Source organism: Rhinoderma darwinii, chromosome 4, assembly GCF_050947455.1.
Source record: "Rhinoderma darwinii isolate aRhiDar2 chromosome 4, aRhiDar2.hap1, whole genome shotgun sequence".
NCBI classification, from domain to species: domain Eukaryota; kingdom Metazoa; phylum Chordata; class Amphibia; order Anura; family Rhinodermatidae; genus Rhinoderma; species Rhinoderma darwinii.
In genome coordinates this window covers 131821613-131835535 of record NC_134690.1, presented here as the reverse complement: position 1 = coordinate 131835535, position 13923 = coordinate 131821613, and the positions used below count along the sequence as shown (strand labels likewise).

Here is a 13923-nt window from a genome sequence, read left to right as displayed (position 1 = left end):
TTTTCTTGAAAATGTGAAAAATTGCTGCTAAAGTTATGAGCCTTGTAACGTCCTAGAACAATAAAAGGACTTTAAAAAATGATGCCAACATAAAGTAGACATATGGTGAATGTTATCTAGTAATTATTTTATGTGGTATTACTATGTGTGTCACGAGAAAACAGCCTCAGAATGGCTTGGATACATAAAAGCATTCCAAAGTTATTATCACATAAAGTGACATGTCAGATTTGAAAAAATTGGCTGTGTCCTTAAGGCCAAAACAGGCTGCGTCCTAAAGGGGTTAAAGCACCAACATCTTAAATTGTTTGGATTATGACACACTAATGAAACACTTAATCCATAAATTGTGTAACTTCCCATTTATTTAGCAGGTTTTGTTTTTTGTTACAAAAGAAGGCTGACAGTTTGCTTATAAATGAAGTTTGGTAGTATGTGCCAGTTTGAGAAGAGCTATATACTATGTTTATTTGATATATTACATGACATTATCAACAGACAGCGCAACTTTAAAAGGACTCTCTGGACAAAACTTATGCTCTGTGTTATACCTATTTCAGGGCATGAGGAGGCGGTGCATGACACAGGGATTCAAAGATCACCAAAGAGAGAGTTCTTGTCATGCACCGCCTCTCTCCCCCAGGCACTATCCTAGGCAAAACACAGACTAGCAGTTTGGCTCAAAGTGTCCCTTTAAGAAGTAATGAATGGTAGCTGCCTTTAATGTTGCCACAACTTTTATTGAAAGTCAATTGTTATCTGAGAAAGTGATGAATACTTAGAGGTACATTTGGTAAAATGATTCCCAAAATAATTTGTGATTTATTCCTTTTAAGCTTTAAGTGACCGATGGGCAGGATTAATACATAAGACCTTATGTATGGAAAGTCAACAACACCTACCTGATGGAACTCCAGTGAACCACTATGATGTCCATAGTTTATATGGATGGTCACATTCAAAACCAACATATGAGTAAGGATTTATTTTAAATAATGTTTTCACTTATATTTAAGACTGTATTTATCCAAAGTGTTACTATTTATTGGCGGTGGTAACAGGAATTCCTCATAAATTGCATGGTACATATTAGAGTTAATACTTGAGGATTAATAGTTTAAGAGCTTACGTACACCTTTAAAGGCTTCCTTTTTTTTTTTTTTTTTTTACTAAAACAATGTTTTCTAGTGTTTAGCGCAACTTTGTAATTAGTTTTTGTTTTATGTGTCTTGGATACATAAAAACTGTATCTTGTGCTGAAACACGAATCTGTCAGGTCAGTGGGACTGTCGGCTTCCGTGACAGCAGGTCCTGCGTGTTCCCGACACTCAGGATCCAGCTAATAACAATAATATCTATGTCACAAACTTAGAAATGATTGATAACAGCTGGATCCTGTGTGTTAGAGACACGCGGGACCCGCTGTCACTGAAGCCGTCAGTCCCATTGACCTGAAGGGTTCAGGTTTCAGTGCACGATTCAGCTTCTTTGTATCCAAGATACATAGAAGCTGTATCTCGTAAAAATGTTTAAAAAATAAATAATAATCATTACAAAGTTACACAAAACACTCTAATACCCTTAGCCTCTAAAGCATATTTGCATAAACACCATCCCTTTGGTAGCCCGATTCATGGAAAAGTCCTGTGAAAATCAGAACTGCTGGCAACTGTGCACCCACTTAAGACTCCCCTATTTGGGGCCACAAAAAATTGCCTGGTTCTGGGCATGAAATGGTATGCCACATGATCCCTTTTATTTAGCAATTCTGAAAATAATAAGATGTCTGTCTGTGACTCCAGTTTCTGAGAAGCCATGAAGTGTATGCCACATCCTTTTCAGTGCTAATAACTGGGTCAGAAAAATTGTGATACACCATGTAAAGCCTCAAAAACATATACTTTCTTTTCACTCCCCCTCTTATGTAGTGACAGGTATAAATTATTAAGGAATCACACTGATATGATAATGGAAGGAGTGTAAAATGCTGTTTAAGATGGTAATTTTGAAGGTTTTTTTTATATCCCATTAAAAATTAACGGGATGATATTAAGCTCTTTGCATTTTAGAATAAAATTTAGTATTTTTCTTCAAAACATTCCTGGTTAAACTAATGTCTACTCCAAAAATATGTGCTACATATATAGTATATTACTCTTTTTTTCTAGTGCTCTCCGCAGAATCACAAGAGAACGTGGAATAGTCATCTCTCGTTCTACATATCCGTCATCTGGACAGTGGGTCGGGCACTGGCTTGGAGATAATACTGCTGCTTGGAATCAAATTGATAAATCTATTATTGGTAAGTATAATGTTATCATTAAAAATCATGTGCTGTGCATTAAAAAATGTGTCTTCTGCGGGAGACCTCTGTGGTCTACAAGCTATATCCTTAATATATTAATTGTGTATGTTTCTTTATCTCATTTTCTCTACAATAGTATAACTTACAGAATTTGTCAACTCTTTACTATATATTGGCCCCTTAGGTTACAAATATTGACTCATAACTTTTTTTTTTGTTGGTGTAGCCATATGAGAGCTTGTTTTCTGTGAGTCAACTTATAATTTTCAATTGTGCCATTTTGGAGTACATATAACCTATTGATGAACGTTTGTAAATATTTTAGGGAGATTAAGGGTATGCCCAGACGTGGCTGAATTCTTCCGCAACTGTCCGCATCAATGCCGCACAGAATCTGCATTGCAGATTCTGTTGCGGATCTGCCCAAAATGGGCATTAAATTGATGCAGACTAGCTGCTGCGTATTGAGGTGAAAATACTTTCCCTTCTCTCTATCAGTGCAGGATAGAGAGAAGGGACAGCACTTTCCCTAGTGAAAGTAAAAGAATTTCATACTTACCGGCCGTTGTCTTGGTGACGCGTCCCTCTTTCGGCATCCAGCCCAACCTCCCTGGATGACGCGGCAGTCCATGTGACCGCTGCAGCCTGTGATTGGCTGCATCCGTCACTTAGACTGAAACGTCATCCTGGGAAACCGGACTAGAGGAAGAAGCAGGGAGTTCTCGGTAAGTATGAACTTCTATTTTTTTTACAGGTTGCTGTATATTGTGATCGGTAGTCACTGTCCAGGGTGCTGAAACAGTTACTGCCGATCGCTTAACTCTTTCAGCACCCTGGACAGTGACTATTTACTGATGTCGCCTAGCAACACTCCCGTAATTACGGGTGCACACACGTAGTCACCCGTAATTATGGGTGCACACACGTAGTCACCCGTAATTACGGGAGCCCCATTGACTTCCTCAGTTTGGCTGTAGACCTAGAAATACACATAGGTCCAGCCAGAATGAAGAAATGTCATGTTAAAAAACCAATACACTCCGCAGCACACATAACATCTACATTAGATCTGCGGACTTCATTGCGGAATTTTGAATCTCCATTGAAGTCAATGGAGAAATTCCGCAATGAGTCCGCAACCAGTCCGCCACACGTCCACAACAACCATTGTATGCTGCGGACACCAAATTCCGCACCGCAGCCTATGCTCTGCTGCGGAATTGTCCGCAATGTGCAAACAAACCCTACTAAAAAGCTGTGGGAGGCAATGGAGAAACGGGTCTGCTGCGGATTTCCAGAGCAATTCTGCCACGTCTGGCCATGCCCTTAATGGAAAAAACAGCAACTCTGCCATTGTTTTATCGTACTTTGTTTTGAAATAGTTTACCGTGCGGTATAAAGAACATTTTAACTATATTATTTTTGGTCCTTGCGAATGCAGCAATATCAAATATGTCTTTTATTTTTAGGTGTTTTTTTTTATTTTTTTTGCTCGATAAGTGTATTTTTATTTTAAAAGTTTTTTTTCTTTCTTTTTTTTTCTATAACACTGACAGGAAACCTATTTATCCTTGACCTGTTAGGGTCTAATAGGCACATACACAAGGCAGGCATGGGGGCCTTTGAGAACATACTCCTATGAAAAATTAATTCTTGGTTCCAAAGCCCCCAAAATTTCAATCCCAACTATGAAACAATTTAAATTTAAGAAAAATAAGCAGATAACTATCATGAGACCATTGTAATCTAAGGAATCACTATAGACTATTTAAGTAGGCAACAATTTGTCCACAACAATTTTGCAGTTTTTATTCTAAGCCTTCTAAAGATTCACGCACACGACCATGTTCGTAATTACACCCGTGCCCACAGACAGCCGGACGTTTTTATCGGCCGTGTTCCCATTATAAAGTATAGGAGCACGGTCCGTAAATTAAAAAAAATAGGACATGCCCTATTTTTTTGGCAGGTTTCTATGGCACAGGCACCCTCCTGTAGACATACGGGAACGTGTCCGTCGGCAATAGAAATGAATGGGCCCATAATTACGGACCGTAATTACGGGCGGTTTTACGGTCGTGTTCATGGAGCCTAAGTCTAAAAAGTTCAAGTGACAGCAAATGGCTGGATTCACACATCGCGTATTTGTTGCAGGATTTGATGCAGATTTTTTAGTCATACAAGAATCGGTTTCAAAAGAAATGTAAATATAGAGAACAAACTTATACTAGTCCTTCCTCTTGGATCCACTTCTTGCTTTGGCTTAAAACATGCATCAAAATCTCCAAAAACGCACAATATGTGGATCCAGCCTATAAATAGTGCAGTCAACTGCGCTATTGGTTTCGTCAAGAACAACGGAACCCTGTCACAATGGTGACAGACAGAAACACATTAGCTAGGTTTCTGTGATCATTGATATACCTTTAGGTCAGGCGAGTTTGCTGGCCAATCAAGTGATACTTTGGTTATTAAACCAGGTGTTGGTACTTTTGGCAGTGAGGGCAGATGCCAAGTCCTGCTGGAAAATGAAATCAGCATCTCCATAAAGCTTGTCAGCAGAGGGAATCATGAAGTGCTTGAAAATTTCCTGGTAGACGCTGCACTGACTCTGGACTTGATGTAAAATTCACTCTGGACCGCAAGCACTGGGAAAAAGGACTGGTCTGTTGCTCAGTGGTCCAAAGTCCTGTTTTCAGATGAAAGTAAATATTAAATTTAATTTGGAAATCTAGGTCCCAGAGTCTGCAGGAAGAGTGGAGAGGCATCAATACAAGTTGCTTGCGGTCCAGTGTGAAGTTTCCAAAGTCAGTGATGGTTTGGGGAGACATGTCATCTGCTAGTGTTGGTCCACTGTGTTATATCAAGTCCAGAGTCAACGCAGCCATCTACCAGGACATTTCCCAGCACTTCATGCTTCCCTCTGCCGACAAGCTTTATGGAGATGCTGATTTCATTTTCCAGTATGACTTGGCACCTGCCCACCCTGCCAAAAGTACCAATACCTTGTTTAATAACCACAGAATTACTGTGCTTGATTGGCCAGCAAACTCGCCTGACCTAAACCCCATAGGGAATCTATGGGGAATTGTCAGGAGGAAGATGAGAGACCCCAGACCCAACAATGCAGATGAGCTGAAGGCCGCTATCAAAGCAACCTGAACTTCCATAACACCTCAGCAGTGCCACAGGCTGATCGCCCCCATGCCACGCCGCATTGATGCAGTAATTCATGCAAAAGGAACCCGACCAAGTATTGAGTGCAGATACTGGACATACTTTTCAGTAGGCCTACATTTTGGTTTTAAAAATAATTTTTTTAAATTGGGCTTATATAATATTCTAATTTTCTGAGAGTCTAATTTTTGGGTTTTCATTAACTGTTAGCAATAATCATCAACATTAAAAGAAAAAAAAATGCTGGAAATAGATCACTCTGTGTGTAATGAATGTATATAATATATGAGTTTCACTTTTTGAATTGAATTACTGAAATAAATTAACTTTATGATGATATTCTAATTCATTGAGAAGGACTGGTATATACACATATTGGAACATATAAAAATACATAAAGGCACATACATAGACATACTGACAAATATATACATACACACAGGCATATATAGACATTCACAGAGACATATATACACACACAGATAAGGCTTTGTTCACATCACCGTTTGTGTTCCGCTGAGGGGTTCCGTTGGAGGTTTCCGTTGGGTTAACCCCTCAGCGGAAAGGCAAATGGAAACCTCAGCATCCGTTTCCCTCACCATTGAACTCAATGGTGACGGAAACCTAGCTAATGGTTTCCGTCTGTCACTGTTGTGATAGGGTTACGTCGTTTTGACGGAATCAATAGTGCAGTCGACTGCGCTATTGGTTTGGTCAAGAACAACGGAACCCTGTCACAATGGTGACAGACAGAAACACATTTGCTAGGTTTCTGTCATCATTGATATCAATGGTGAGGGAAATGGAAGCTTAGGTTTCTGGTTGCCTTTCCGTTGAGGGGTTAACTCGACGGAAACCTCCAACAGAACCCCTCAACAGGACGGTTACAGTGATGTCAACAGGCCCTAATGTAGTAGTGGTTACCGGAAGTTCAATGCAACACCACAAATAATGCAGTGATAACTCTCAGAGTACAGATAATGTAATAGATGTTATCTGCAGCCTACCTCCTGTCACAGTATGCTGCAATGTGCTGGAATGAAGCATCTCCAACCAGGGGCTCCATTTTGGATTTTGCTATGCTTATGCCACTGAAAACCACGAGGTCCCAAAAATATGTTAAATCCTTTTTTTTTTTCTAAAAATAAAACAAGAAAAAGCACAGGAAAAATATCACATTGTAAATCCTCATTGTTGTATTTCAAAGATATGCATTTGTAACACAACATTTTTATAGAGTATTTTTTTTAAATATTCACTTAATGATTTATTTTTGCTTTTTTTAGGCATGATGGAGTTCAGCCTTTTTGGTATTTCATATGTAAGTAATGTATGGAAATGTGTTATTAAATATTAGGTATCTAGTTTATAATATATGTTTGCTTCTAAAAGTAGAGATTTACGAAGTTGTGCTTATGCAAATATTTCTGTGGCTTAATGTAGTAGAAGTCCATTGAATCATGAAGTAGAAATCCAGTAAATCTAATTTATAGCACTAGTGGAGAGTAATATAAATGTGGCATCATGTATCCAGCATGCATAAAGCCTATTCATATATCAGACTTCAGTACAGATCCTTGATACACATGCAGTAACTAAAGTGTTCCTTCCATTTACATTAAAAATAAAGTTAAAGAGGCTCTGTCACCACATTATAAGTGCCCTATCTCCTATATAAGGAGATCGGCGCTGTAATGTAGGTGACAGTAATGCTTTTTATTTAGAAAAACGATCTATTTTAAACCACTTTATGCGCGATTTTTAGCTTTATGCTAATGAGTTTCTTAATGTCCAAGTGGGCGTGTTTTACTTTAGACCAAGTGGGCGTTGTACAGAGGAGTGTATGATGCTGACCAATCAGCGTCATACACTTCTCTCCATTCATTTACACTGCACTAGCGATATAGTTATCGTTATGTGCAGCTACATACACAAACACTAACATTACTGTAGTGTCCTGATAATGAATATACATCACTGGACGTGATGTTTATTCAGAATCCTGACATGTCTGTAGCGTCTCTGTGAGATTTACAGCAAGGCAAGCGTAATCTCGCGAGATTACTATGTAACCTGTAATTTCAAACCAGGGGAGTAGCTAAAGGCTCATGGGCCCCGATGCAAAAGTTCTTATTGGGCCCCCCCGCAAATTCCTCATGGCCGACGGTCCGCAGCTCTCAGCTGCATCGCTGGGTCTCCTAAGTGATGCAGCACTAGCAGCCAGGGTTGTCACTAAGGCTGGGTTCACACACCCTATTTACGGACGTAATTCGGGCGTTTTAGCATTGAATTACACTACCGTTCAAAAGTTTGGGGTCACCCAGACAATTTTGTGTTTTCCATGAAAACTCACACTTATATTTATCAAATGAGTTGCAAAATGACTAGAAAATATAGTCAAGACATTGACAAGGTTAGAAATAATGATTTTTATTTGAAATAATAATTTTCTCCTTCAAACTTTGCTTTCGTCAAAGAATACTCCATTTGCAGCAATTACAGAATTGCAGACCTTTGGCATTCTAGCTGTTAATTTGCTCAGGTAATCGGGCGAAATTTCACCCCATGCTTCCAGAAGCCACTCTCACAAGTTGGATTGGCTTGATGGGCACTTCTTGCGTACCATACGGTCAAGCTGCTCCCACAACAGCTCTATGGGGTTGAGATCTGGTGACTGCGCTGGCCACTCCATTACAGATAGAATACCAGCTGCCTGCTTCTTCCCTAAATAGTTCTTGCATAATTTGGAGGTGTGCTTTGAGTCATTGTCCTGTTGTAGGATGAAATTGGCTCCAATCAAGCGCTTTCCACAGGGTATGGCATGCCGTTGCAAAATGGAGTTATAGCCTTCCTTATTCAAAATCCCTTTTACCTTGTACAAATTCCCCACTTTACCAGCTCCAAAGCAACCCCAGACCATCACATTACCTCCACCATGCTTGACAGATGGCGTCAGGCACTCTTCCAGCATCTTTTCAGTTGTTCTGCGTCTCACAAATGTTCTTCTGTGTGATCCAAACACCTCAAACTTCGATTCGTCTGTCCATAACACTTTTTTCCAATCTTCCTCTATCCAATGTCTGTGCGCTTTTGCCCATATTAATCTTTTCCTTTTATTAGCCAGTCTCAGATATGGCTTTTTCTTTGCCACTCTGTCCTGAAGGCCAGCATCCCAGAGTTGCCTCTTCACTGTAAACGTTGACACTGGCGTTTTGCGGGTACTATTTAATGAAGCTGCCAGTTGAGGACCTGTGAGGCGTCTATTTCTCAAACTAGAGACTCTAATGTACTTGTCTTGTTGCTCAGTTGTGCAGCGGGGCATCCCACTTCTCTTTCTACTCTGGTTAGAGCCTGTTTGTGCTGTCCCCTGAAGGGAGTAGTACACACCGTTGTAGGAAATCTTCAGTTTCTTGGCAATTTTTCGCATGGAATAGCCTTAATTTCTAAGAACAACAATAGACTGTCAAGTTTCACATGACAGTTTTCTAGCCATTTTGCGAGTTTAATCGAACCCACAAATGTAATGCTCCAAATTCTCAACTAGCTCAAAGGAAGGTCAGTTTTATAGCTCCTCTAAACAGCAAAACTGTTTACAGCGGGGCTAACATAATTGCACAAGGGTTTTCAAGTCTTTTCAAATCATCCATTAGCCTTCTAACACAGTTGGCAAACACAATGTACCATTAGAACACTGGAGTGATGGTTGCTGGAAATGGGCCTCTATACACCTATGTAGATATTGCATTAAAAACCAGACGTTTTCTAGCTAGAATAGTCATTTAGCACATTAATAATGTATAGAGTGTATTTCTGATTAATTTAATGTTATCTTCATTGAAAAAAACTGTGCTTTTCCTTCAAAAATAAGGAAATTTCTAAGTGACCCTAAACTTTTGAACGGTAGTGTACGTCCGAAAATGCAGCTCAAAAGCGTTGGCAAACATCTGCCAATACATTTGAATGGGTCTTACGATGTTCTGTGCCGACGGTCATTTTTTTTTACGTAAAAAAGACACCCACGTCAAAGAAGTGCCTGTCACTTCTTCAGACGTAAATGGAGCTGTTTTCCATGGACTCCTTGGAAAAACAGCTCCAATTACGTCTGCGAAATACGCCTGCACATGCCTTTACAGCTGAAATTACGGTGCTGTTTTCTCCGTAATTTGAGCCGTAACGGACGCTGCCATGTGAACATACCCTCAGGGCTTAAAATGTCAGGGGACATAGCCAGTGGCGGATTAAGTAGACTATGGGCCCTGGGCTGTTACCCAAACTTGGGCCCCCCTTCTCCTCCGCCGAGCCGTAACACTACCTTTTTGTGCAAGCATTAACAAATGGGTGTTACGATTCGCCTTGTCAAAGGGCTGTGTCCCTACATACTGACAGTCTCCAACCATCGCTGACAGTATCACACTGTGCAGGGACACATCCTCCTAACAAGGGGAATGGTAACACGCATTTGTCTATCAGTCCTGGACTGCAGAAAGACTTTTAGTGAAACACAAGGATTTCCTATAATAAACATGTCAGGAGAGGTGACAGATTCTCTACAAATCTAGTGACTCACATGTGACGACTCCTCAGACTCTGGTAACTTTTTTCCTCTTTTCTTCTCCATCCGGTCCAGACTTCATGACGACTTCTCCCGGCCATGACCCATTTCTGCAGAATTTGCCACTTAGATGTCTTCTGTTGCTCACTTTTCCAACATTTCTACACCTATAAACGAAAACAAAATGATCATGGTGCCACACACTGTGCCTCTAACTATAATAGCACCAAACACTGCGCCCCCGAATATAATTGTGTCAAACACTGTATAGTAAAGCACCACGTGCACAAAGGACCCCTGTATATAGCGTCACACACATCCCCCTGTATATAGCGTCACACACACATCCCCCTGTATATAGCGTCACACACACATCCCCCTGTATATAGCATCACACACACACAGCCCCTGTATATAGCATCACACACACACAGCCCCTGTATATAGCATCACACACACACAGCCCCTGTATATAGCATCACACACACAGCCCCTGTATATAGCATCACACACACACAGCCCCTGTATATAGCATCACACACACAGCCCCTGTATATAGCATCACACACACAGCCCCTGTATATAGCATCACACACACAGCCCCTGTATATAGCATCACACACACAGCCCCTGTATATAGCATCACACACAGCCCCTGTATATAGCATCACACACACACACAGCCCCTGTATATAGCATCACACACACACAGCCCCTGTATATAGCATCACACACACACAGCCCCTGTATATAGCACCACACACACACAGCCCCTGTATATAGCATCACACACACAGCCCCTGTATATAGCATCACACACACATCCCCCTGTATATAGCATCACACACACACAGCCCCTGTATATAGCATCACACACACAGCCCCTGTATATAGCATCACACACACAGCCCCTGTATATAGCATCACACACACATCCCCCTGTATATAGCATCACACACACACAGCCCCTGTATATAGCATCACACACACAGCCCCTGTATATAGCATCACACACACAGCCCCTGTATATAGCATCACACACACAGCCCCTGTATATAGCATCACACACACACAGCCCCTGTATATAGCATCACACACAGCAGTGATGAAGGAAGGGATTGAGTTATGGAAGAATGAAGGGAGGGAAGAACAGATGGAGTGAGTGATGAAGGGATGGGGGTTTGGAAAAGCACACACCAGCCTGGAGCGCTGTGTAAAAACTTGACTGGTGGGCGGGCCTTCTTCCCTGCAGATATTCTGCTCCTTCACTGTGATAGACGGACCTGATTGGTGGGCGGGGGTCACATGGGCACGACGTCATCAAAGGTCCTTTAGCCTTCAATTCGGAGCACATTTATGTGGAGGTAACGTTCACTATCCCGGCTAAGCCCGCCCCGAATTGTTCTGCCTGCACCTTCTCTCTGCAGTGACAGTTAGCGCTGCATAGTTTTTACGATTATGTGCAGTTCGGGAAGCAATGGGCCCCCTGAGTGCCTCGGGCCCCGGGCGACCGCCCGAAACGCCCATATGATGATCCGCCATTGGACATAGCCCCAATACATATGTGTCCGCCCAAAAAAAAGTGTGTATAGGAGACAACATAGCATATCTATAGCACTACGACCCTATAAACTATGGATAGGATTAGATACAGTGGCTGAGCAAACAGTATCACACATGATAGGATTAGATACAGTCAGGGCCGCCATCAGGAATTTCAGGGCCCCATACAGCTACATTTTCTGGGCCCCCCTACCGTGGCACCACCTGTTAACGGTACTACATCCAGCACTATATCATGGTACCCAGGGCCGCCATCAGGGGTGGTATTAGGGGTACTGATGTGAGAGGCCCGGCCAAACCTAATTGAAAGGGGGGCCCGGCAACTGCCGCGACTTGCCATTGGTAGAAAAAAAAACAGGCCCCTGCAATGGGGTTCATTTTTTTCACCAAAAGAATGTCGTGAGCTGCGGGCCCCCCTTTCAATTAGGTTTGGCCGGGCCTCTCACATGCTTCCCCTGCTGCGGAAGTGCTGGGCGTGATTTTCACGCACCCATTGACTTCAATGGGTGCGTGATGCGCGAACAATGCACAAATATAGGACATGTCGTGAGTTTTACGCAGCGGACACACAGACAAACGCTGCGTGAAAATCACTGACAGTCTGCACAACCCCATAGAGTAACATAGGTCCGTGCGAGGCGCGTGAAAATCACGCACGTTGCACGGATGTATTACACGATCGTCTGAATAAGGCCTAACAATAAGGCCCAGTTCACAGAGTTTTTGGGCCTTTATATTGACTCGGACACTGCGTCAGAATCAGCACCAAAAAACTTCCAAAACCGCCTCCCATTGATTTAATCTGAAATCAATGGGAGCCAGTCGCGGAAAAAAGAAAAAGTAGCACGTCCTTTCTTGCCGCGGTTCCGCCTCTGACCTCCCATAGAAATCAATGGGAGGCAGAAAATGCATTTTTCGCTGCGTTTTTTGTCTGCTGTCCTCAATTGCCGCAGGCAAAAAACGCAGCAAAAAATGTGGCAAGATAGTGTGGGCAGGTCAAAATCTGCCTCAAAATTCTTTAAGGAATTTTGAGGAAGATTTTTTTCTGCCTGCAAAATACTCTGTGTGAACAGGGCCATACTTAAACACCACTTTGAGACATTTTACTCACTGTGTCAGAAGAACTGCTCCCACTCCAGTCCTCGTCAGGCGATGCCTTCGGTCCAGATGTCCAGTCCTTCACCTCCAGGCTCCAGAAAATGGCGGGGACCGTAGAACTCCTGCCGCCGCGCAACAACTAGACTCCTCCCCCTCTCCTTACGCAGCTACGCTATGGAGGAGGAGGAGGCGGAGGAGGAGGAGGCGGAGACGGGCCAGCAGGTAAGTAGTCTGTGCGCCAGTAGTTCGGCGATATTCTTGCGGTGCGGGCACGAGCAGGTTGCGCGCCGGCACGCCCGGTCGTTCGTGCGCGGGCGCGCACCTGCGGTCCTTCGTGCGCGCGTGCTTGTTCGGTCCTTCGTGCGCGCGCGCTTGTTCGTTCGAGCGCGCGTGGGTGCGCGTTTGCGGTCGAGCTCGCGCGGGCTCGCATTTGCAGTCGAGCGCGCACACGGGCGGTGTTTTACGAGAGAGGGGCCCGCAGCTAACGGCGGAGTTTGATGAGAGGGAGGCACGCAGCTCACAACATTGTTTTGGTGAAAAGAACAGGCCCCATTGCAGGGGCCTGTTTTTTTCTACCAAAGGCAAGTCGCGGCAGTTGCCGGGCCCCCCTTTCAATTAAGTTTGGCCGGGCCCCCTACAGTAGTACCCCTAATACCCCCCTGATGGCGGCCCTGGATACAGTGGCTCAGAAGGCAGTATCACACATGATAGGATTAGATACAGTGGCTGAGCAGACAGTATCACACATGATAGGATTAGATACAATGACTCAGCAGACAGTACCACACATGATAGGATTAGATATAGTGGCTCAGAAGGCAGTATCACACATGATAGGATTAGATACAGTGGCTCAGCAGACAGTATCACACATGATAGGATTAGATACAGTGGCTGAGCAGACAGTATCACACATGATTGGATTAGATATAGGGCCCAGCAGACAGTATCACACATGATCGGATTAGATACAGTGGCTCGGAAGGCAGTATCACACATGATAGGATTAGATACAGCGGCTCAGCAGACAGTATCTCACATGATAGGATTAGAGAGGGCCCAGCAGACAGTATCACACATGATCGGATTAGATACAGTGGCTCAGCAGACAGTATCACACATGATCGGATTAGATACAGGGCTCAGCTCGCTGACATTGCGGCTCCAGCGCTGCACCCAGGAAAAGTAAGAATAATAATTTTGCTTCTTTATGTGTTACTGATTATTT

General features: G+C 42.9%; 1 protein-coding gene across 1 annotated transcript in view; it reads left to right on the top strand.

Annotated features, from left to right (window-relative positions):
• Positions 1-13923, top strand: part of SI (sucrase-isomaltase) — a 210546-nt gene that overhangs the window by 117175 nt on the left and 79448 nt on the right. The gene's annotated exons all lie outside the window — the stretch shown is intronic.